This window comes from Hoplias malabaricus, chromosome 3 (assembly GCF_029633855.1).
Source record: "Hoplias malabaricus isolate fHopMal1 chromosome 3, fHopMal1.hap1, whole genome shotgun sequence".
NCBI lineage: Eukaryota > Metazoa > Chordata > Actinopteri > Characiformes > Erythrinidae > Hoplias > Hoplias malabaricus.
Genome location: NC_089802.1, coordinates 73,462,127 through 73,489,075, shown reverse-complemented (window position 1 = coordinate 73,489,075; position 26,949 = coordinate 73,462,127). Strand labels below are relative to the sequence as shown.

The 26,949-nt window shown below is 41.6% G+C and overlaps 1 protein-coding gene across 2 annotated transcripts in view; it reads left to right on the top strand.

Moving 5' to 3' along the window:
• LOC136690896 (activin receptor type-2A) overlaps window positions 1-26,949 on the top strand; it is a 55,700-nt gene that overhangs the window by 1,918 nt on the left and 26,833 nt on the right. The gene's annotated exons all lie outside the window — the stretch shown is intronic.

The following is a 26,949-nucleotide window of genomic DNA, read 5'->3' as shown; positions in this document are numbered from 1 at the left end:
AATGTCCCACCTCCCAAATAACACCTGCTTTGTGGTAATCCTGATCCTGAGCTGTAACAAACAGGGTGACAGAGGGCTATCAGAGTGTGCAGAGGAACATAGGGTCTGTAATTGTAGAATTACAAAGTCCACCTGTGTAGCAATAGCTGCTAATAAACTGGACAATGAATACAAACTCAAGGATTGTCGTTTTAATGTTTTGGCTGATTGGTATAAACAGGGTAGCTAATATAATCTGCTTTTTAAGCTCACGTTTTCTCCTTCACCAGGATTCCGAAGCCCATGATCGCACGCACGTGACCCCCCCCCCCCCTGTCTGTAATCTGTAATCTGTGTCACGTCATTCTTGCTGTAACCGTTTGTGTGGAATGGATGCATTAAATTGTTTTCATTCCACTCTAGGGAAGTGTGTAGAGGCTTGTAGTGTCTTATACAGAATAATTCGAGCTTTTGTTGGCTAAAACACTTAAATCAGGCTTGGAGATTTGCAGCGAGGCTTTTGCTGCATGAATCGGATTATGCGATGCAGCGTTTGCACACAGCAGAGTTTAAATAGCAACAGCGCACATTTAAAAGCCTGTTGCATTGGCTTGAATGTAACCCAGCAGGCCTTTTTTTACGAATCTGACTGCAAAACGAGGGTTAAAATTGGGCTGTAGTTAGAGAAGGAGCTAGAATTAATGTTTTATTTAATCTACTGAGCACCTGGTTTTAATGTGTTCTTTTCTAAACGCATTGATTTACATGCTTCTCTTCTTTGTGTGTCTAGCAGAGGACACCCCTAGTTATTGTACGTTAAGGTTTAGTATTTCTGTGCACTTACCCCCATGGAAAAGCAGCTGCACATGAGCTTAATGTCACCATGTGCAATTCCAGGCTGGACAGTAGAGCAAGTACCATTGAGAAGAGTTAGAGTGATGTTTCTGATCCAAGATCTGTCTGACCTTATTAATGTAATTGTGGCAGTATGCAGTCAAAACAAAACAGACATGTTTTAACATCTAGTTGCGTCTAGCCCAGAAGCTGTTGCTGCAGCCGAGAATGACAAGGGATTGGATGAGCAGAATATATATATGTATTTATTTTATTATTTGTTCCTCAGCAGGTTTGACCTTGACAGAGGATCAGAGCATTGCATGCACTCCTCTGATGTCTTTCTAGTGTTTCAGTATGTGGTGCTGTGTTCTGTTGGAGGGTGTGTAACATGGTGTGTTTGTGATTGTGTAATTGTGTGTGTGTGTGTGTGGACTGTAGAGTTGGGCTGGTGCCCGGAACAAGGTTAATTACGCTTTCACTCTTATGGAGGGAGGGATGGGATTAGATAAGAACAGAAGGGCTGAATCTAAGAGACATTTTTAGGACATGCAGAGAAACGCATGTATTTCAGATACGAGGAATTTAGGGTGTGTGTGTGTGTCGTGAGTGAGTGAGTGACAGGGAGTCATATCGGTTGCCTGCCTGTTGCAGCCTGCTTGCTCAGCATTTTTGCCTGTTGCCTGTTCTATGAATACAGTTGCAGGGATTCAGATCAAATGCGTTTACACACACAGTTTAAGTGTGAACCAGAACCTCGATGTGCGTGTGATATGCACCAGGGCTATGCATTTTGGACAGGACAGCCTATTGCAACATATGGAGATTGTGCTGTTCTTTGCTGTTATAAATCTATAATTGATGGCATTTAAGATCATGTTGCGTTCATTTATACTGATGTATTGAATCATGGCGTGAATTCTGACTCTGTGGTGCTGTTGTTTATTTCCTATCATAGAGCACATGAAGTGGCTGCCAGTACCCAGCCCTCAGAATTCTGTGTGCACTGCAGCTACTCTCCTCACTTTAAACACAATAACTGCCCTTTTTAAAGCCGTCTGACAGTTGGCTGCTCAAGGTGATCCTTTAGAGGCTGAAGGCACAAGTAAAAGTAATAGTATTACGCGGCCTTGACCTTTGTCCCTGCCACTCTCGGGATTGCGCCGGAGATCTCATGAACCAGGCTGTTGTACATCATTGATTGGATGAGAATAGAATCTCACCAAATAGTGTTAACATATGTTATATTTTATTTAGCATATTATTATGATGGGTGGAACAGTGGGTTGTCGGTTCGCGTCCCGCTCCGGGTGACTGTCTGTGAGGAGTGTGGTGTGTTCTCCCTGTGTCTGCGTGGGTTTCCACCGGGTGACTGTCTGTGAGGAGTTTGGTGAGTTCTCCCTGTGTCTGAGTGGGTTTCCTGCAGGTGACTGTCTGTGAGGAGTGTGGTGTGTTTTCCCTGTGTCTGCGTGGGTTTCCTCCGGGTGACTGTCTGTGAGGAGTTTGGTGTGTTCTCCCTGTGTCTGCGTGGGTTTCCTCCGGGTTACTGTCTGTGAGGAGATGTGGTGTGTTCTCCCTGTGTCTGCGTGGGTTTCCTGCAGGTGACTGTCTGTGAGGAGTTTGGTGTGTTCTCACCGTGTGGGCGTGGGTTTCCTCCGGGTGCTCGGGTTTCCTCCCACGTTGTTACATGGATTTGCTACTCAAAAGTGTCCAGGGTGTATTCGTGCCTTGCGCCCAATGATTCCAGGTTGGCAACTCTGAACTGGATAAGCGCTTACAGACTAATTAATTAATTAATCTTATTGTGAAAAAAAGCAGCTGAAATTTACAAATTGTCCAAAATGATTATTTTGTGAGTTTTATTAAAAATAGTGCACAGTGCTATTGAAATCCAGGAAACATGGGCAGATAGATACTTTATTGATCCCAGAGGGAAGTTCAAGAAATGTTTGCTTACAAATATTTGCTTAAAACACAAATATTGGACATTGAACCGTTTTTTAAATATTTAAGTGATGTTTGTTAACATTTGTTATATGAAGGAAGACCAGAACATGTTGTGTTGCTGTGTTTACATGTTTATTGGCATCCACAGGTATGTACATTAAAATAAATAGATAATGGCAACATCCTGCTTTCCATGTTTTTGGTGAAACTCTAAAAATGCCACAGTGTTGAGGCGGTACTTTTCCAAAATTGTTCGCTCGTTCAAGAAACAATTACTTTTGTTGTGCCTTACTACAACAATGATCTTTATTTCTTTAAATACATTTTTACATTTATTTATTTATGTTTGGTTGTACATCTTTCGGGAATAACAGCACGTTTTACATATTAGAGAGAGTTATCTTGACTGCAGGGTCACAGTAGGAGGCATGGCTCTCACTTGTCTGTTTCTGAAATAGGCCAAAGGTCTACAGCAGGCTTCATCCTCTTTAACTTAATCTCACAGAGCTCTCTCAGACATATGCCAAGGTTAACGTAGCTCAGAAAATCCCTGGCCACACATACACACACTGGAAGGCTTCTGTTAAAGAGAGAGAGAGAGGCACGAATGAAGGCAGCTTAACTTTATTATACAGATGATGGGATTTTTGGCAGCTTACAGAATATTTCTCTAGCGTTAAGACACACAAACCACAGCCTACAGCACAGCATTTCACCCACTTGTCATGCCAATGTGTCAGATATTGTAAGTACACGGCTTCAACTTGCATCAAGATCTGAATCGACACCTTTTATACGTTCTTTAGAGGAATAAATGGGTGAAAAGTCACAGTGGCATTAGTTCCTAATTCCAAATGTAGTAAATCATTTAAGACTGGATCAAAGTAGTAAGTAATAGTCAAATACATCTGCGTGTGTAGTTTCTGACACAATAACAATGTAAGCTATTAATAGGGACATGGGTGCAGCCACTTTCCAGGTTTCAAGATGATTTCTGCCACTGTTAAGTAACGTGTTCTTGTCACTGAATAAGCAGATGTACTTTGTTTAATTGCAGATATTGGCTGATCACCTATGCTGGTGTTAATTAGACGTGTCACGTAGTTTTTTTCTTTGCAGGAACTCAAGAGTAGTGCATATATAATGTTTGGTCTGAGGAGACCCTGGAGAGCAGGGTGGTCTGTACGGGTCACTAAATGTCATGGGGTCACGGTGGGCCATTTGGGAGAGGGCTGCAAATACTTTGGTCTCTCTTTCTCTCTCTCTCTCATATTTCTTTTCCTCTTTTTTCATATTTTTTCCTTCATTTATCATTTGTTTCCACTCCCTGTTTCGTCCTTCCTTTCTTTCATCATTCCCTCATATTCTGGAATTTCTTTTTCTTACGTTCCTCCATTCTTAGATACTCTCCTTCTCTCTTTCATCCGTCCCACCCTCTTTCTCTCTTGTTCTAAGATTGGAACAGTAAGAAAATTCACTGAAATTGTCGCTTTACCACTTTCTGAAATGGCAGTAGAATGATTTTACCTTTGTACTGAACCCCAGTCCCTGTCCATTTCTTACCCCAGCAGAATGACTCTGGGAACGATCCATTGCTTCACTGTGCAGTTCCAGAGTGTGTCATTCGCTACAATTCCCATCATCACCAAAGCACACACCGTACTGCAACCTGGAGCCTTTTCACACTCTGAAAGAGCACACTGAGAAGATCTGCGGAATCTTAGAAGTGTGATTTGTGTGATTTGTGTGATTTGTGTGATTTGTGTGATGTGTGTGTGTGTGTGTGTGTGTGTGTGTGTGTGTGTGTGTGTGTGTGTGTGTGTGTGTGTGTGTGTGTGTGTGTGTGTGTGTGTGTGTGTGTGTGTGTGTGTGTGTGTGTGTGTGTGTGTGTGTGTGTGTGTGTGTGTGTGTGTGTGTGTGTGTGTGTGTGTGTGAGCGCGTGAGAGCGAAGGTGGGAAAGGAAGCAGCAAAGACCGCCAGCTTTAATCTGTTTGAATGGATGTGTTTGTTGGTAGTTTCTGCCTGTGTGTGGGCGTGTGTATTGGAGGGTCCAGTCAGTGGGTTTGAGGCCTCGGTGGACAAACGTTAGAGGAAAAATGTGCCAGAATAATTAGAGGGCTGCAAATTTGAGCTGTAACTAGGAGAATGTGCAGACTATTTACATTAGATTTGAATTAAAAAAAAAAAAAAACTGAAAAGCAACACAGATGGATTTTCAAAACAATTTTTACACAGTATTATTTGGTAGTCTGTCTTGGATTATTTTATTTGTTTTGGTCTGAACAGTGTCTTTTTTTCCAGCAAATGAATTTTCCAGGTGATGTTAGTTATTATTATAAATTATTGTTGTTGTGCTGGACCAAGAACCGTCCTTGACAACATAACGTGCCGTAACGAGAGCGGTAATGCGAATTGGTGTTAGTCGATGAATGCATTACCTCCGTGAAGCTGGCCCCTCATATGATGAGAAACGGAATAAAAGCGTGTCCTTTCGTTAGTGCTGCATTTGTGCCGCAAAAATCATCGTTTGTGCTGGTACCGTTTTTGAAGAATTAGACATTATATCTTATTACCTGTTACGTAAGGCAGCCCCTCATGTGGTCTCATTCGTTAGTGCCTCGTTTGTGCCGTTAAAAGAAACGTTACTGCTATTTTCATTCTTGACTTATTTAGCTATAAAATTTCAATGAGTGACGTCACTCAGCCCCTCATCAACGTCCAAATCGCTCCAAACTGATCTCATTTGTTAGTGCTGCGTTTGTGCTGGTTTGTGCCGTTAAAAAAATATTTGTGCTCGTTTACGTTTTGAGTTATAGGCTAAGAAATATTTACTTGAGCCCGTGACATCACTCAGACCCTCATCAACATCAAATTCGCATCAGAGTGGTCCCATTCGTTAGTGGACAAACAAGGCACTAACGAATGATACCACGTTGGAGCGATTTTGGACGTTGATGAGGGGCTGAGTGACGTCACTCGTTTAAATTTTATGGCTGAATAACTCAAGAAGGAAAATGGTACGAGGGTTTATTTTAACGGCACAAACGAGGCACGAACGAATGAGACCACTTTGGCGCGATTTGGCCACTAATGAGGGGCTGCCTTACGTAACAGGTAATAAGATATAATGTCTAATTCTTCAAAAACGGTACCAGCACAAACGATTTTTGCGGCACAAACGCTGCACTAACGAAAGGACACGTTTTTATTCCGTTTCTCATCATATGAGGGGTCAGCTTCACGGAGGTAATGCATTTGGATGATTCAACCATGGAAACGTAGTTAAAGCTCCTTAACGTTTTAACCTCTTCGCCTTCCTATTAAGGGCAACAAAATCAACACCGGAGGTCCCTAGAAACTGCCCTGTTCATTTTTAAACAGTGCCATATAAACTAATGAGAGGTGGTGGTGTAACCAAGCGTAATTTTTGTATCGTGACAAATTTGTTGTCTACAACAATATAAACCAGACTGGGGTGTGTGTGTGTGTGTGTGTGCTTTTGTTTGCCACCTCAGACACACCTACACACACGCATGTACATACACTGTCTGTACTTCCTGCATGCCAGTGGTTTTGCGAGGATTACACATCCTCACGATGATGATGATGTTGATGATGCTGAAGTCGTCAGTAGTCAGCTCGTCACTCCTCGCCTGTTAGACTGAGCACACTGTTTTTAAGCAGTGTCAGGGGTTTTCTTATCATCCTCCCTGCATGGCTTCAAGTGTTCAGAGCTGCGAGGTATTGATTACAGTGTGGATTTTCAGCCCTTTGGATGTTTTGTCCCTTTTTAGCATCTATAATGTACCAGTCAAGTTGTAGTGTGTAAAACTGAGATGGTAATGGGTGCTGGAAACTGTTGCTTCTGTTAAAGAAGATGGGCATTTTTAAATATTGGTGGTTATAGTGTTTAATTGATATGTTTGAGAGAGAAATGTGAATTTGTTTTAAAACATTTTTTATCTCATATATTCCAGTGTGAGAATATTCTTAATTACTCTGGTGCTATACGTTCATTGCTTTTTAAAGGGGGGTAGTTCCATTATTATGCTGTTGTATTATCACTATTGCTGCCATAAAATGGTCTTATAGTGACAATAATATCCTGTACCCTCCATTATTTCTAGGACAATATATCGACCTCAATGCTGTTGAGGCCATTTTTTTTCTTCCTTCCTTTTTATTTTTTCCCCATTATAGTGGGTTTGTCATTGTCACAGTTAGCCCATCTTTGGCTTTGAACACACACACACACACACAGCGAGAGAACAGTGGACTAGGGTCAGCGAGCGCACACACTCCCGGACCGGCGGGCAGCCATCCCCCTGGAGCAGTTGGGGTTAAGGGGTCAAGGTCATTTTAGTCATGGATTGAGGGAGGAGGACGGTGCTGTTACTTCACTTCCCGAGCCACGGCCGTAGTTTGTGTGTCATAAGAAAATAGATGCATTGAGCGCAGATCTAGAGATTGAGACTTTCCAGTGAATAATCGTGTGAGACTGTGTTTGTAAAGCCCTCTTAAGCTTGAAAAAAAATAGATTGTTTGATATCTTCTATTTAAAATGGTTGATATCTTATTTAAAAAGCAGTTACTAAAGCTGTCTTCCGTTTATTAGGATTTATTTTCCCCTGGTAAACTTTTGCTTGTGCTGAAAAACGGTGTATTTCTAAGACAGGGCAAGCAAAGTGTGTGACCAATGACTTTATATTATTCTATACATTCGACTGGCCCTTACTATGGTGCCGTGATGTAAATTTGTGTCAAAGTTCCTGAGCATCACACAAAGGTTCAGGGCCATTTTCATAAAAGTGTAGTAGGTTGTTTGCTTTTATTGTAGTTTCTTTTTGTGAAACCTGCGACTGCCTTCGTGTAGAGGAGTTGAAATCCGCACTCCTTCGTTCCCCTGTTTGATAACGTGCTGCTTGAGGCAGCGCATTATCACCGTAGTTGTCCACCACAGGCATTAACCAGCACAATTAAAGTGCGTATTAGCCTGTTATTTACTGTCATCTACATTAGAACACAATGCAGTCCATAATGAGCCTGCATCTTTACAACAGCAGGAAACAGCTTAGTATCCTTGACTAAAACACACACACACACACTCGTACAAACAACACACATTTTCTAAACCCCTCATGGAACAAGAGGTGTGTGTGTGAGAAAGTGACAGAGATTAATGTTTGGTGCTCAGTGAGCTAAAGTGCATTTGTTTGGACAAGTCTTCTAAACCGCACATACACATTCTTCCACATCTGGTTACACACCTAACCTTATCTGTATTCTCCACAGGTATCCACTGGTTTAGTTTTCTCTGCAAGTGGGGCGTCCGCATTGGAGAGTCTCATTAATTCAGGATATCTGTCGGAATATCAGTCATCGAATGCACAGTTTATTTCTGAGGTCAGAGTGACCTGCTGTTTGAACCGGTTTAATATTTAGTAATAAACTACAAGAGGGAGTGTGTTAGTGTTAATAACACAACACACTGAAGGTGAACTGTGTTGTTCGAGGTAGTCTGTAAATCCCCCCCCCCCCCCCCCCAAAGGCCCTCAGCCCTCAGCCCTCAGCCCTAAGTACAACTCAGTAGCTCTAGGAACACATTGATGTATGGTGTCTTCATTCCATCATAAGGTCAAATCAGTATGTTTTCTCGCTTGCAGATATTTTATCGTCCACTTGTGCTTTTTGGAAAATAAATATTTAAAACACAGTTATTTAAAATGAAATATTTATAACACCGTATCATCAGTTATCAACAAATATATCTTTGTTGATTAATCTCTAATCCACACTGTTGCTCATTGTGTGTGTCCGTGTGTGTGTGTCCGTGTGTGTGTGTGTCCGTGTCCAGCTGGCCCTCACCCACCTCAAACCTGCTCCTTGATACTAGAGTTGACATGTTTTTATAACCCAAAGCCACTTTGCCTTGCAAACGTTACAGAAAACAAAGCGCACCGAGCTGCCAGCTACAAGTTGTTGTTCCTATGGAAATAGGTTGGAGCCATTTTGAAAATCATGAAAATTTTTTAGCAGGATTGTCAGCGATTAGCACTAAATCAGCAGTCTCTGAATTCTGGAGGAAGTGAATCTTGTCCATTGGGAATATTTACATAAATAAGACAAATGCAGAATACGGTCAATGAAGTTTACAAACAAAGGAATGACAATGTCCTGCATTTTGTTAATTTCCATTTAGTCAGCAGTATCTTGCAGTAGTCTGCTGCAGCAGTTCAACAACCTCCCCCAATCTCTCTGTCTCTCTCTCTCACACACACACACACACAATAAAACAAACACTTGCTTACAAAGAGAGTTTCTGTTAGTGTTTTTTGTTTGGTTTTGCTCCACTGCTATGTTCTTTGAGAGCTCTGCCTAGGAAGCAGATAGAGGTTAGCGTGACTAAACTGTTGTACATCTTGTGTGTGTGTGAGAAAGAGCAAAAAAGAGAGCCCGAGAAGGATCTGGCGTGCGTGCGGGTGGGGGGGGGTGTCTTCATTATGGATGAGTGACGCTCCTGCTAGCATTGACCTTACCTTCTCAAAACCATTTCGCGTCTGCTCTGTACAGTTTCACTGCAAATGATTAGCAGCAGCTATTTTACTTTGATGGTAATAAATGTGTATCAGCAGCTCTATTCATGTAAAAGGATGAATAAACTGAGGCTGTGTGGGGCCCATGATTTCCGCGATGTGGAGAACAGACAGAATCACATAATTGTCTGTCTCTCACTGCAGCAGATTCCATGGATTTTCAGTGGAGGCATTTGGCTCCGTCAGTCTGTAAATGTAATGTGTAAAATTCAGATGTGCCATTTTGCTATTATTTGTGAAAAAGTTCTTCTATAATGGGGGCGAAAATAGTATTCATAGACCTTAAGCTATCAGTAGTCATAAACGGATTATTAACGGATATAGTTTTGATCTTTGTGATATTAATATAAAAGCAGATTTCAGTTTGTGACAGAGCACTCTGATCAATCACAGCACTTTTTTTTACTGTATGCTGTGAGTATCGTGACCAATTCTTTGGGAGTTTTGTGGTGTCTAGGTTATTTTAGTCATGTCATATTATTAATATTGGGCGGCACGGTGGCGGAGCAGGTAGTGTCGCAGACACACAGCTCCAGGGGCCTGGAGGTTGTGGGTTCGATTCCCGCTCCGAGTGACTGTCTGTGAGGAGTGTGATGTGTTCTCCCTGTGTCCGTGTGGGTTTCCTCCGGGTGCTCCGGTTTCCTCCCACAGTCCAAAAACACACGTTGGTAGGTGGATTGGCGACTCAAAAGAGTCCGTAGGTGTGAGTGAATGTGTGTGTGTGTGTTGCCCTGTGAAGGACTGGCGCCCCCTCCAGGGTGTATTCCCGCCTTGCGCCCTATGATTCCAGGTAGACCCTGGACCCACTGCGACCCTGAACTGGATAAGGGTTACAGATCATGAATGAATATTATTAATATTGCAGGAGGTATTTCAGTATGTGACAACATAATTGCAGTTTCTAGTGTTGTAACATTGTCCTGTAATACTAGTGTGTGTGAGTTTATGTGGAGCCCCATTATTAGAGTGATCAATTATTCGTGTGTACTCGTTTATATTTATTTATTTATTTAGTGTTAAAAAGGTTGCTTTTTGACAGCAGAAACCTGGGAGAGAATAACAATAATAGTGTGTGTGTTTTTGAGGTAGTCTGTGTGCGTGCATAAACACAGCCCTTTTCTGACATAAGTAAATGCAGGGTGAGAATGACATTAATGGGTGAGGGCGTTATGACGTGTGTTTAATACATATGTATGACTGTAAGTGTGGCTGAATGACTAGCGTGTGCGTGCATTGATGCAGCCTGTTTCTGACATCAGTAAATGCCTGGGGAGAGAGATTAATGGGTTAATGTGTTGGAGAGAGAAATGTGTGAAACATAGTGGGCTCTGTTGTGCTTTTGTTCCAAACTTTACCGTCAGTTTTTGCAATATTAAATAGTTTATTTAAGACACGTATGGAATAGGAATGAACAGCTTCATGTTAGTTAACATTAAATAGTATTTTATCCTACATTTTGTTGTGATGTGAGCAATAATTTAAATAAGAATGTTATTCAAACTTTAATCAGGAGTTTTTTGTATCACTGCAGCACAAATGAATGTGAAGTGATGACCTTTTCTGACATCAGTAACTGCAGGGAGATTAATGGGTTAGTGTGTTGTGACAATGGTGTGTTTGGTTGCGCACGAGAGAGAGAGTGACAGACCATTTGAATGTGGTATGTTTGTGTGTGTGTGTAAATGCTGGGAGAGAGTAGTGAGATTAATCAGAGTTACAGATGGTGCTTTATATGCCTAAGAGCTTTTCCTCCAGCAGACTGCAGTCTAGACACACTGGCTGCTGTACTCTGCTTTGATCCTTCATGAAAACTTGATGTTGTACATTTATCACACTATTTATAAAAGTTCTCAGGACTCAATCCCTTATTCTTTGTCTTTCCTTGGTATTCTTTTCGTTCCACTTCCTCGTGTAAGCTCCGAGGGACGGCTTTGAGATCAGCTCTGATGTTTGCTTCTCTGACGACGGACCCGTCACCTAGAGCTGTAAGACAGCCCAGAAACGGCCTTAACAGTTATTTGAAGAATTTAAACGTAGCGTGTGCGTTCTTATTTTAGCGTATACTGACAGCGAGGCAGTACGTTAGCAGTACGTCGGGTCAGTTAAGGTTCGTATTCAGGTGATTCAGGTTCAGATGTATGTTCTGGATTTCCAAAGCACAATTATGATACAGTATCCTAAATTAACTCAGAATTATTGTTTATATATATATATATATATTTGTAGTTTGTATTGAAGTGAAATAGGCCTATACTGCAGTTGCAGTCCTAAGAGGTTTGGTGTACTGCAGTAACCCTAGTGTGTTTGCTGCATGCTTTATTTTGTGTTAAGGGTCAGGATTCAAAGGGCAGAATCAACATAGATGTGAAACAGGTGATTTTGCTGATTTGTTTGAGCTCCAGATTTTGTTTTATGCCCAGGATTGGGTGCTTCTGATCAAATAAGTTTTTTGGTCACATTGTTATTGGTTATTTGCTGAGATAGAATTAGAAAAATTAATCATAAAATATGGGCGGTAAAATAGTTTGATTATATGTTGTTGTTTTTTTACCCAACACTTGGCAAATAAATAAATAAAATTCACACTAAAGGCACTATATTTAAGTTTGTTTCATTTTTGAGGGTGTGTTGTTCAACCCCTGCATATTACTGCACGATTAATACACTGGATCAGATGTTTACATATTTTGTAATAGACTATGAGCATAAATACATATTCATTAGTGGGTTCATAAGGCTCTGTTTCTCTTGCATAAGAGAATAGTGTGATAGTTTATTTATAAATTACATTTTAAATGTTTATTGTTATAAAGGATGTTCATAATTTTTGCCAATTCTTTGAAAAGAAATGCACAACTGCAAGTTTCAAACCTGAGATTGAATGTCCCTGTCTCCAGCTTTGTTTTAAAAAAAATTTTTGCATGGTATAAATTTTGTCTGATATCATATTGCTTGTGAGTAATAAATAGACACAAAGTCCCTGGGTTTGAAAACGGCTGCAGTAAAGAAACTGTACAAGTAGAAGTGCTTTGTGTGCTCTATTATTTTTCAAAGATGAAGTCTATGACATACAGGAAACTTAAAGAAAAACTGACTTTTTGCTTTCAGCGCACATAGTTTTGGGGCTCTGGTCTGTATACAGTACCCCAAATTGTGAAGTAAGACAACCCCATCGGTTTCTATGTGGCCTACCAAAGCCAGAAAACATGGGATTAAACAGGCTATTTAGATTTTGCTCCACTTCTGATGTCAGAATGGGAGTCATTAGAATTGTACAGTCCCTCGTGTGTTTCTTCATTCACAGTCCCAGATTGTATTTATGCGAGGGTGCCAGGAATGGGTTAAACAAACAAACGGAGTGCTAACAAATAAGAGAGCTAAGTGGACAAATAATGCCTTGGTTTATCATGAGCCATGGTTTATCATCAGATCAAGAAAGTGGCGATCGGAACAGGGCTGAGAGGGTTAGAGTTGTTCTTTGGTGCCTGACCCTAGTATTTTAAGCGCATTATGACATATTACAGGAGGTCCTTGAGCTACGTCAGTCCCGAGTTACGATGTTTCGTGGAGACGACACCTCTCCCATTTACTGTATAAAGCCTTGTTTCGACTTAAGTGGTTTTATGTCGTAACGTGAACTTCGTGTGTGGTGTGCGCGGCGGAAGAATACACGGTTACGCGGCTCGGGACCGAGGAGGATAGGTGTTAGGATAGGATAAGTGCTTACAGTATGTTATGTACGTATGTTCCGACACAACCGGTTTACGATGTGACGTAGGAACGGATCAACGTCGTAAGTTGAGGACCCCCGGTATATTTCTTTAAGATCCCTGAACTGGAAAGGGGGGGGGGGTATATCACCTTTTTTTTTTTATATATAAAGTACCTGGCTATTAAGGAGTAAAAACCTCGTAGCACAGCACTTGTTGTGTACAATATTTTCCGAATTTTTTAGGACGTGACTCTTCTGGAGTTCTATAGAAAAACATAGTCAGCCGGGAATACAAAGTACAATCCCCATTGTTTACTCTGAAAGGGCTAAAACATTTCTTTGGTGGTTACTGAGGTTACAGTTAGGGTTAGGCCCAAGACTTTTTTAATATATATGCAAGTTGTATGCAAAGTCCATTGGATTAAACTCAGCAGGTAAATAGAATATTTGCATAAAACCTCCGTAGGTAAGCTTTGTTCCTTTGGTGGATGTTTAAACTTGTTTTCCCAAAACGTCATTTGACTGAGGGTTTTTAAGCTCTTTTTTTTTTTTTTAACACAACAGGTCTGTGTATGCATGTACATGCACAGTGTGGCAGACTGAGTAGGCTCCACTCCTAATGAAGCCAAACCATATGTTTTTTAGGTTCCTGTTGCACAAGTCTTCACACAGCGCATACTAAATTATTCACTCCCGCCTCCGTCCAGGGCCTTAAATCTGCCCCCTCACCCCCACAAGTCGTAGCCAAAACGCCAGTCTTGTTTATCGCACCGTTCTGCGTGTTGAACTCCCGACACTGGGCCTGGTATGTTAAAGAGCCTTTCAGCCGCTCTCCTGCAGGGGTAGACAGGAAGAATGAGCACTATGTGCAGCCTGAAGGGCACCAGGCAGGAATGCAGAGCCCTATTGATGGGGCAGTCTGGAAGCAAGAATGCTTGGAAGATCTGGAAGCAAGAATGAACGCAAGGCAATGAAGAGGTCAGCATTTATGTTTAGGGCGCACTGTTCGCACCTCGGTGGAGTCGTGGCCTGTTATTTTGGATTTATAGAGCAATTCTCGTGTGATATTAGTTTGGGAGGCACCATGTTGGCCTGTTATTTAGGTTTTACATTTGGTTTGGTTAGGAGAGAGTGTGTTGCGTGTGTTTTCTTATTTTATTTTAGCTGAAATAAGAAGCAAAATGCCATGGCGGTAGTAATGTATTGTGACACAAGTTTAAGTTCATATCGCCCACCCCCTGGTTTTAGGTGTGACTTTAAACACTGTGGATATTGTATCCCCCACTTGGTCAGGTATTTTCTGTCCTCAGTGTCCTGAAGCCATCGGATTCTGTGCCATTCTATACCACACAACAGGACATCAGATCCAGACTTCATCTTAGACCAGGTGTACATTAAAAAGTACAGTATTGGTGCTTGAATTTGGGTATTTAGTGTCTTGCGTACAGTGTGGGAGTACAGTTTCAGCGGGGGTGTTTTGTGCCAGGACAGCTGCCGTTCTGCAGTGTAATTGAAGTGGAGACTGATCGGCTGCACTGCATTCCAACCGGGATTAAGAGATCAGATTCTGCGGCAAGAGTTGTGCTGTTTGTTGCCCCTATGGAAAGAGCACTACTATGTGAACTCCACTCTTACTCCTTCTTTCTTTTTTCCTCTCCGTCCATAAATCTCTTAAATAAATCAGAATTTATTTGCATAAATCTGAATTCATGATGTAACGAGCATTTTATACTAAGCCGATTAAACTGCAGACTCATCGCTCTGTTATTAATCACGGGCCTTATTATTTAGTAACTGTCAGTAATGCAAATTTTGACAAATTAGGTTGATCCATAACTGACTGTCATTAGTCTGTGATTAATTGATTATCGCCAAACTCAAGGACACGTCACGTTAAAAATATCCATTTGTAAAACAAATTCGGGTTCTTAGATCTTAGAGTACACACACATAAATTGAGTTCTGTATTAAAGATGGACAAAAGTATTGGGACAACTACACATTACTCCTACAGGTGATTTTAAGACATCCCATTTGGTTTCCATAGGCTTTAGTGTGGAGGTGGTCACTCCTTTGCAACTATAAGAGCTTCCACTCTTACAAGATTTCTACAAGATTTTGGAGTGTGTCTTGGAATTCTATGCCATTCGTCCAGAGGAGCGTCTGTGAGCTCTGATGTTGGATGAGAGAGTCTGGCTCACAATCTCCATTCTAGGTCATCCCAAAGGGGTTGAGTTCAGAGCTCTGTGTGGGCCAGTCAAGTTCTTCACCCAACCATGCCTTAACTGACCTTGCGTTGTGCATTGGGGCACAGTGATGCTGGAAACTCTTTGCACAAAGTTGGAAGTAAACAATATTCTAAAATATCTTGGTATTGATGCTTTAAGATGTCCCTCCCCTGGAACTTAAAAGGCCTACGCCAACCTCTGAAAAACAACCCCATGGCATTATCCTTCCTCCACTAAACTGCACAGTTGGCAGATTGCAGTCAGACAGGTAGCATTCTTTTGGTAGCATACTTGACATCACTCCACCCAACGCTTGGCATTGTACTCTCAGTTGATCATGGAATACCTACAAAGGAGAAAATGTCGCAACCTGATTTGCAATGGTAGCATCCTATTTAGAGTGTCACATTCAAATCCAGCGAGCTTTTTAGAATGACCCATTCTTTCTCGAATGTAAAGGCAGGCTGCACAGGTGCTTGATTTTAAACTGCTGTGGCAATGAAACTGAATGAAATACTTGAATTCAATGAATAGAATGTGTCCCAGTACTTTTGTCCAGAGTGTATTCGTGTCCTTGTATGGACCATAAAAATGAGTATTCATTGTGGAAGGGGAAGGCAACAGTTGGAACAAAAAGTAAAAGGCTTGAACATGGACTACTATCAAATGATCAGTAACTTCTATGAATTTAATATGCCGAAACATGTTTGAGAGATTTTTTTTTTACTGTCAACCCACATAGGCTTTGTGGTTAAAGATCCTTTGTCCTAGCTAACATTTACTAAGAAACAAGTAAGTTATTTTGGCTTCTATAGCATTCTGTTGTAGAGGGTAGAAGCTGAAGGTTTGGGATGTGGCAGTACTGGTACCTTATCTCCACATGCATTAATGAATACGGTAGGAGGAAAAAGTTTCAGGATGTGCCCAAATCAATGCTAGTACTTCTCCTGCCAGTTACGCTACAGTACCAGCCAAGCTGTTACTTCATGGACACGGAGACAGTTGTGAAAATGTCTGTTTATACCTAATGCCCATTGTATCTAATTTAATTATATAGCTTCATGCAACATGTGCATTCCTCTGTTTCCTACGTTTTAGGTTTATAAAGTTTTTTAATCTCTGGAGCATCAGAAGCATCTACCCATTGACTAAAACCCTGCTTATATAAAAAGCCAATGGTTTGAGTTTCCTAAATACAGGAAGAATATTTGTATATGATTGTTTGTGGCAATCAGCCTGACAAAATAGATGTGCTAGTCATAGGCTAGCTGGAGTATTTCTATCAAGTTGTGTGCGTGTAATTTTATTTCTGAATATTCAGAGTGTTTCTGAATAGGAAATTTTGTTCTTCCTGTAATCCTTTTCCTGAATAGGGCACTGCTTTCAGATTTAGTCACATAGAAGGTCCTGTTATGCTGAGTGGCTTACAGATACCATTTACAGGGTCATTCTCTAGGGAGCAGATTGGGTTAAGTGCCTTTCCCTTAAGGGCACAATGACCGCAGTAGGATGCTATCAGTCAGGATCGTACCCATGACTTCCTGGTTTATTGCCAACTTCTGTGTCTACCATCAGCCCAGATGTCAAGCAAAAAGAATGGATTTATCATAGTCTTAAAATGACCTTAAAACACTGGTGTCTTTATCTTTTCTCCCTTCTCTACTATTTTGAAATGACCTTAACAGCATGGTGTTACTGGCGGGAAGGCACACTATAACTAGGGTGTTTATATATATATATATATATATATATATATATATAGTCTATAGTCTATAGAATAGAATATTATTTCTGGTACATCAGTACTAAACAACTTATTAATTCAATAGAGTCCCGCTCCAGTTGACTGTCTGTGAGGAGTGTGGTGTGTTCTCTCTGTGTCTGCGTGGGTTTCCTCCGGGTGACACTCTGTGAGGAGTGTGGTGTGTTCCCTGTGTCTGCGTGGGTTTCCTCCGGGTGAGTGTGGTGTGTTCTCTCTGTGTCTGCGTGGGTTTCCTCCGGGTGCTCCGGTTTTCTCCCACAGTTCAAAAACACACGTCGGTAGGTGGATTGGCGACTCAGTGTCTGTAGGTGTGAGTGTGTGTTGCCCTGTGAAGGACTGGCGCCCCCTCTAGGGTGTGTTTCTGCCTTGCGCCCAATGATTCCTGGACCCACCACGACCCTGAACTGGATAAGGGTTACAGATAATGAATGAACGAATGAATGAAGTTGTTATTCTGCGCTCTCCAAATACTTCCAATACGCCAATACCCTTAACATGCTCAGCAAAGTTTATGGTGTCTGTATTTAACATAATCACACATTTCAGGTTGTTCCATTACATATTTTTCTTTTCTAAGTCATGCTGTCATGGGATTTTAATGGAGCACTTACAAAAGAAGTATGAACCATATGACAAAAGAAAATATCTTGCGTCCCTGAAGCTTGAACTGCTTGGATAGAGCCGTCATTCTCTGAATGAGATGTGTCTTAACGTTTCCCTTGAGCACAAGATTCAGGAATGGCTATGTGTCTTGGACATATTCAAGCGAAGTATTTTTGTGCTAACCTTCATCTATTCGTGAGGTATTTTTAGAGAACATTGTGCTGAATGATCAGGATAATATAAGGGTTTACTGGCTGGGTTGTCTGTGGAGCCATTCTGCTAAATCGTCTACATAAATACAACACCAGGGCCGATGTGACCTGGTGAAATGTGACTGACCATGAGACTAAACTAGAAAAGCAGCTTTGTGAGTCTGACCCCAGGACTAACTTCTGAGAGGCAGTATTCTTAATCTATTAATATTTAATTTTAATGAATTCTTAACCCACTGGTGTGTTCTCTTATAGTGCTTTTCCACCAAATGATCTCTAGTGCTTGAACCGGTTCGGTTCCTGATTCTTGGAGCCTTTGTTGCTTCCAGTGAATCAGCTTGTGTTTGTACAGGTTTAGAGGGCAACCAAGGATATGTCATCAGCAGGTAGACCAACGCACATGGTTTCGCATCAAATACTGCCCCAGAAACACACACAAACGGAGTGTGTTCTTGTTTTATTTCCTGTTATGTATTAATATGAAACGTTGTAAATGACGCCGTCCAGCTCCACTGGGAGATAACGCAGGCCCGTCAAGTTCTTCCACACTGAATTCACCAACCATGCCTTAATGGACCTTGCATTGTGCACTGGGGCACTGTCATGCTTGAACAGAAAAGGACCTTCTCCAAACTCTTTTTCACAAAATTGGAAGCAAGCAATATTCTAAAATGTCTTGGTGTAGATGCTTTAAGATTTCCCTTCCCTGGAACTTAAAAGGTCTAGGCCAAGCTCTGAAAAACAACATCAACATGCCCATAGATTTCATTACGATTTGTGCTCAAAAACGTAGTGTTCTTTGTTTCCCGCTTAAACAAACTTTTCGGGAACCTATTTTTGTTGGTGGAAATGCGCAGAACCGGAACTGAGCCCTTTCTATGTTGGTGGAAAAGCACTATTATTGGACCTGACTGTGTATTGGTTATTATTAGAAGATTGTGTGTGTTTCTTCATCAGTTAAGGCCTGAATTGTAGATGAGTTTTTCACTGAGAGTAGAAACTCTAGAGAAAACATCATATTTATTTCATAAATGATAAACTTTCTGAAACTGACCATTCAGCTGCTTTCTTCCGATTTTCCTTAGCCTAATCGAATATATCACATCATGAATGCATCATATCACAGCAAGCTGTACCCTCTCTCTCTCTCTCTCCCTCCCCATCCCCCTCTGTCTCCCTCTCTGGGATTTGTTTTAAATTTACTGCTGGAATGGGAATCTTTTGAGCTTGCTGAATTATTGAGCGGGGTCAAAGATATCTGTCAGCAGAAATGTTGAACAGCTCTGAGACTTCTCTCTCCCAGCCCTTGTCCCCTCCACCAGTTGTTGTGTGTAATACAACCCTTACAAATCTGTCTGTCTTTCTCTCTCTGCCTTTGGTCCTGTTTCCGTCCCTGGTTTATAGCGCACATGCACTAGTACACTACCCTTGTGAACACTGTGACCAACGTTGATTATAATGGGTAAACAATTTTCTGTGTGTTATTAAAATAATTAAGTTTTTTTAGTAATGCAGTAGTTGTAGTAAAAGGGCTTTACTCGCGGATACAATTCTCAATTCAGTTATCAGTTGTCATTTCCTGAAAGCTTTCCACCTGTTTTTAAGGTGTAGTAAGGTTGCTTTTAAGATTTTACAAAGTGCTAATTCTTGATTCCGGTTCGATTCCCGCTCCGGGTGACTGTCTGTGAGGAGTGTGGTGTGTTCTCCCAGTGTCCGTGTGGGTTTCCTCTGGGTGACTGTCTGTGAGGAGTGTGGCGTGTTCTCCCTGTGTCTGTGTGGGTTTCCTCCCACAGTCCAAAAACACACTTTGGTAGGTGGATTGGCGAGTCAAAAGTATCCGTAGGTGTGAGTGAATGTGCATCTGTGTGTCTGTGTTATCCTGTGAAGGACTGGCGCCCCCTCCAGGGTGTGTTCCTGCCTTGCGCCCAATGATTCCAGGTAGGCTCTGGACCCACCGCGACCCTGAACTGGATAAGGGTTACAGATAATGAATGAATAAATGAATAATTCTTGATTCCTTGCTTTGGTTGTCAATATCAGCATATATTTTTTAGACAGTCAGTATCCTGTTTTGCTCTGGCCATTGAAATACAACTGTACCAGTTTCAGATTGAAGAACCACAAGATTTATGATACTCTAAGTATTCTGATTAGAGTATTTATCTGTATTTATTTATTTATTTTTTTTACTTCCAAAGTATGACAATAGTGTGTTGTGTTTTTTGGTGGGTTTTTTTTTTTGTTTGTTTTCCCTTGACTGGCAGCCCTAGTTATAGAGGTGATTGTTGAATTCTTGCAGATGGGGCAAATACATGGGGGAAATAGCAGTGATGAAATCCTAGGTAAGCTAAGAGGTGGTTTCTGTCATGCCACTCTTTTTGCTCCTAGTAGGTTTTAGGCAAGTGTTCATTTTGTGGGCGTCCCTTACTTTGATTTGATCGTTGAGTGGTGTTCTGCGACTCCAATTGGCTTATTTTGGCGGTTTTGACAGACAGAATGACCCAAATGATGTTGGCCTGTCACTGAAACTCTGTTGTTCCAGCAGCTCTGCTTCGAATTAATGAGAGCCATGTCTCTCGCTTGCACTCTCTCTCTCTCTCTCTCTCTCTCTCTCTCTCTCTCTCTCTCTCTCTCTCTCCCTCTCCCCCCCCTGATGCCAGAAGAGTGTAATTGGAGCTTTCAGTGACTTCACTTTTAAACTTCTTATGATTTCAGCCTCAGAGTTACGTTCAGGTTGGTTATTGTGCTCTGTAACAGCAGGGTGTATAACAAGTCTGTAAATATTTTAAGAATATTTAAATATATAACAGTCAGAGTTTGTTCTACTGAAATGTTCTACTGAAAACCGATATTGCATCCTACCACAGCCGCTGCATCATGATCTGTAATGTATACTGGCATACCTGTCAAATGCTGGTCACCAACCTGACTCCTGAGGTTTTGCAGTGCAATAGTACAGTCCCCTTAACTGATCTTGGTGAAGCGACCTACGCTTCAGTTCTCTTTTGCTATGGAGTTTGATGTTTGTTGTCTACTCGCTCTCAGACTGCCAGGGTAGTGTCGCGTCAGCCTGCCGACACTTTGTGGCCTTGCCGTTCCCTCAGAGCTGATCCAGCAGAGAGATTGCTGCTCAGTTTTATATAAAAGAAATAGAATAAGCATCTAAAGCACAGTTAAAGCCAAATACCTTATACTTCACCTTTTTGTTTTTGTTTTTTGTTTTCTTTTGTCGTCATGTCGCCAGTACTCATGGAAGGAGAACTTGGTGATATGATATATGTCTGAGGCAGGTTGAAGTGAGGTGCATTGCTCATGGCAGTGGTAGAGCTGCATTCAAAGGCAAGAGCTATACAATAATCTTCTGATGCTTAGGCCAAATGCTTGTGCCGCACCCAGGATTTGAACCAACTGCCAGTCTCTCACCAACGTGAGCTGTTTAAATGCGGTAATTTGTCCAAAAGGCTAACATGGAATTCAAACTAGCTGTTTGTGAATAGAGGCAGTTGGCATGATGCTACACCCCTGCTTGATTTTTAGCAACCGTAGCTATGCTAATTCACTCAAGCATTCTTTCATTTTCTGTAGCAGCTTTATCCAGTTCAGGGTTGCGGTGGGTCTGGAGCTTTCCTGAAATAAGTGGGCGCAAGGCAGGAACACACCCTGGATGCCGTGACGATCCGTCACAGGCCTCCAAACGTTCACACAGTCACTCAGACGTATGGCCACCCATCGATTATGTGGTTTTAGACTGTAGAAGGAAACTCGAGACACGGGAGAACACACCAGACTCTTTGCAGACAGTGACCTGAACCCACAAACGCAGGACCCTGAAGCTGAGCGTGAGCGACACTGCTTGTTGTGCCCCTGTGTGGTGCCCATGCTCAGTTTTAATCACAGTGCCGCTTCCTTCTGTATAAAAACAACGTAGACTGGCTCTCTGTGGTGAAACATTTTACAAGTTGAATTAGTAATAAGTTGTATACATTTTATTTGCAATGTTTGTAGCTAATATTTCATAAATAAATTCATGTTTACTTTATTTATTTTGTGCTCTTCGTGCTATTTTTCAGCTCATTCTTGAATAAGCAAGTTTCAAGGAGCTAAAATTGCTGCCTCGTGAAGCCACACTACATCTGTGGGTTCTGATGGTTTTTTTTTTTTGTTCAGACGTTGCACAAAACGGCTTTAGACTAATTTGATGCATTCATTTTACTGCCTGAAAGCCTTTGCACAACATTCACTCTCTTCCAAGGACATGCGACACTTCCTGCGTTACAGCGGAGGCGTGCTAAAATATTTAACGCTGCGCTTTGAGAGCCGCCACACCTGTCATGTCTAAATGCTCCTACCTGTCACTTCCTCACCTTCAGAGAGCACTCGGGGAGTGAAAATATATGAGTCCGGTAACTCTGTCTCCCTTTGCTTGCTCTGAGTTATGACGGGTCGGGTTTCTGCCAGGTGCGCAGGTGTGGCTAAGTCCTCCTACAGCAGCCAAAGTGGCGTGGTCCCTCAGTCCCACCTCAGGCTTCTGTAGCGTCGAGTCTGGCACGGACCGGGTATGAATGAACCACACTGGCAATTTGTCAAAGCACTTCCCTTTCACTTAATCCTGTTTCCTTTGCTACAAGCCAAATGAAGGAGACAATGACAGAGTGTGGGCTTGAGCCAGAGTCTGCGACAGGCGTACCAAGAGCAGATGGACAGATTCTGATTAGTTCTCAGCTTCTACTGCAGCGCGAGGGTATTATTGTTGTCCCCAGCATAAACGACTTCAGAAACTGTGGTTTAACCAAACCATACTAGCTGATGACGTTGGATTATTGTGTGTTACACCAATAGTAGTAGAGTGGATCAGACACAGCAGTGCTGCTCGATGTTTTAAGCATTGTGTCCACTCACCGTCCACTCTGTAAAGCAGTCAGTGGAGCTGATAAATGGACAGTGAGTGTAGATACAAGATGTGTTGAGGTGTATTTATAATATTTCTTGTTTCCAATGCAGCTCAACATTTCTTACTTGTTCATTTATTATGCTTCTGTTTTACAACTGTGACGACCATAGCACCTTTTGTGAAACCCTCCATTCTCAAACACACTTGAGTATGACATTCTTTACTCCTTACACTGCTGTCTTAAATTGTTGTTTTAATTGAGCTTATTAAGTATAGTGTTAGGCCACGTCGCTCTTAAACAAAAACTTAGCGAAGCCTGTGTTTTTGACACACTGCCAGAAATTCCTGTACATTCCTTCCGTTAATCAGATAATGGCAAGTCCGTGGACCAGAGATAATCCCCACAGTCTTAAGCCTGTGTCAGTAACGAATATATTTTTATTCAAGAGATGGCTCAAAGACATAGCTCTACTGCGTATCAGCAGCATTCATCGTGCATTCATTAGCTAACTTAACAACAATCATGTAAGCATGACTACTGCTACTGCAGATCTCTTCACACAAGGCACCAGAAAATATTCAGCATTCATAGCTGTATCAGTTAAATAAATTAATTCAGATTTGTGTTGCAATTTATACAATTGATGTTGTCGCAAAGCAGTAATAAGAGATCAGCAACATATAGAATAGTAGCAATAGCCTTCTATCAGTGTCAGGCTTTAGAGGTGGGCAATCATTCATTCAGAAAAGAATAAACAGATGGAACTGGTTGTGTTTTGGATCTATGGGGTACAGAGAATGTGAATATTTTCAGATTGTGATGAAACCCTCCAGTAAATCTGACTATACAGGGTTTCTGACAGTGCTTTACAGTTAGGGCCTTGACAATGTCGTCCACCTCCATAGTAAACACTCAATAATAAGAGATCCTTCAAAGTTCCAAAGTACTTGCTGTGACTTTGTGTTTAATGTGTTATTCCTCAGTTTTCAGTCACAAACACGACTTCTGAAGTATAAGCCAGCGTTTAACGCGAGTTGTGTGTCGTCTGAGTTTCCTCACCGCTGTGTGTACAATGGTTTGAATCATCCATCCATCCATCCATTATCTGTAAGCGCTTATCCAGTTCAGGGTCGCGGTGGGTCCAGAGCCTACCTGGAATCATTGGGCGCAAGGCGGGAATACACCCTGGAGGGGGCGCCAGTCCTTCACAGGGCAACACACACACACACACCTACAGACACTTTTGAGTCACCAATCCACCTACCAACGAGTGTTTTTGGACTGTGGGAGGAAACCGGAGCACCCGGAGGAAACCCACACAGACACAGGGAGAACACACCACACTCCGCACAGACAGTCACCCAGAGCGGGACTCAAACCCACAACCTCCAGGCCCCTGGAGCTGTGTGACTGCGACACTACCTGCTGCACCACCATGCCGCCCTTGGTTTGAATCATTGATTTGAATTTGCATCCGATTTGTAAACCGATTCATTCAATGGGTCGACTCGACACTCAACCATCTTTTAAGTTCCTCAAAGCGTCCAAACACCACACAGAGCACATAATTCACAAAATATCCGTGGATTTTTATAACTCCAAACGGTGACTCGGTTCGTTTCTTGAGCTTTGATTCTGTTTTCTTTTTGAGATTTTATTGTTAGGAGGAAGTTGTTGTAGCACACTAGAGGTGTTATTGACTAGCACATATGTTATTGTACTTTCACTGTCACTTTATAAATAACGTTAAAAGTTTGTTGCCCTGGTAACCCTAACCCATATCTGTTTTACGCAGTTCCCCACGTCCATGATTCTCTGGGTGTATAACATTTATATTAATGGCTATATAACTTTAAAGTAAACAAGTGAGTTTTGAGCCTAGATTTGGACTGTGTACTGATGTGTACTGATGTGTTTAATCCATCAGTGGTGGGGAACACACACATACATTTAAGCACAGTGAGTACATGCAACTCAAGCAGCAGACAGCAATCTCATTGAACCACACATATCTTCATTGTTTTTCTGCCAGTCCAGGGGTCGACTACCTTTCTGCCCCAATCCTATTCTCTAACATTAGGCCATGCCTGCCCCTTGAATGCTTGGTAGATCAAGGCTACTTTTAAAACACCAGATTTTATTTTTTTGCAGTGTGTAATGTCCACTTCTGGTATGTATTTCGACATTACGATCAGGTGATGAATGGTTTGTTTGAACATGTCTCAGTAAATTGCTCTGCCATTTAAGGGGTTACAGTGTTGAGTTTAATGTTAATGGTTCTGGCTCTGTGCATGAATTTAAGAAGCCTTTTTGCCGGCAAAAAGCTATTGACCTGTAATTTGTCCTGGAAAGTGGTTTCCTATAAAGAATGGGAGTCCTGATGATTGATAAATATCCCTTCTTGGAATATTTAAAAACAGCGTATTGGCAGTTTTGGGAAACGAGTACCCAACCATACCCCAGAAGCCTAGTTGTCAGATGGGAATCAGAACTATTATATTTTTCATCCTCGGGTTCATAATTGTAGCTCTTTTTTTTAAAAGAAAGCTGCATTATAAGCAATACAACTCCAGGACAGTTTGAAGTCTTCGGTTAATCACTACTGATTACTGTGCACTGACATTTATTACAACGAACACAAGAAGCAGCATGGAATAGTTGGGACTGTCGGGCGATTCTGTGTCCAGACTGAGTGGAGTCCTCCTTAATCAGCCCTCCGGTCCTCACCGACAGACCGTTCCACTGATGCTGCCTTTCTGAGAGCAGGCGAAGCAGGTCGTCTGGTGGCTAATATTCAGTTTAGCTCCATAAAAAAGCTTTATTGTGTCTTTATCTGGTGGCGTTAGCAGAGCACAACGCTGCTGAGCACCTCTAAATGGCCTCCTCCTCTTTCAGTGCTTGTCTCATAAAACCTGCTCCAGTACATTTAATTACTTAAACAAAGCTGATTTACGGATGTCATTTTGTTTACTCTGGATTTACGAAAATTGGAAGCACTGAAGACTCTGTATTCAAACCTGTTTCTAACCAGTTTTTCAAACGTTATTTCCTTATTGGATTGAAACCAGCCCACCTGACTCTTGCTGTGTTTTTTCAGGTGATCCATTAGTGCGCTGGGTGTTTTAAATGATTGGCCAAGTGAAAGGTGTAAATTTAAAGAGCCAGATGCAGTAGACGTTCCCTGAGTCGAATGATTCGCAGTAAGCAAACACAGTCTGATGAAATATTCATCAGCACAAAATATATTATATTGCAATGAAATATGGGCTATTTTGACCAGTACAGATCTGATATTTTCATGTCTGTTTCTGCTGATGTTTACATAAAAGCATTCTCATGAATAGCAGCTTACAAATTCCCTGAAGTGAATGAAATCAAGGCAATAGCTTAGTGTCACTTTGTTCTTTGTCACATTGTCACATTTGTCACATTGTTCTTCCAGAATATGAATATGTCATAAAGCAGGGGTAATTGATTAAAATTCATTAGAGAATATATTCCCAAGCCAAGGTCCGGAAGATAATGTATAACTTGCATTATGATCAGTTCCGTATCCTGTACATCAAATTGGCTTACGTTTATAGCATATTTTTATGTAGTTAACAGCGGAATTTCAAATCGAATTAACCTTTCAATTTTATTTCAACAAGATTTATAAATAATCATAAATAAATACAGGGGTTCCTCGACTTACGACGTTGATCCGTTCCTACGTCGCGTCGTAAACTGATTTTCGGTGTAAGTCGGAACATACGTACATACTGTACGTAAATAACATACTGTAAGCACTTATCCTATCCTCACACCTATCCTCCTCGGTCCCGAGCCGCGTAACCGTGTATTCTTCCGCCGCACACACCAAACACGAAGTTCACGTTACGAAGTTTACGACGCAGAACCCCTAAAGTCGAAACAAGGCTTTATACAGTAAACGGGAGATGTGTCGTAACCACGAAACATTGTAACTCAGGACTGACGTAACCCGAGGACCTCCTGTACTCTAAAATGTTCTTTTCTCATTTCACAGCGCTCAACATAATGCACAGATTGGCTGTGTAGCCTCACGTGTGATACGTCTGTGAGTTTCCTGGAGCGCTAAACCTGAATCGAAAAGACTAGAGAGTCACAGCACTTCAAACAAACACTCTGTTCAAAATTAAACAGCTCTTAGTTTCTCAGTTACGGGT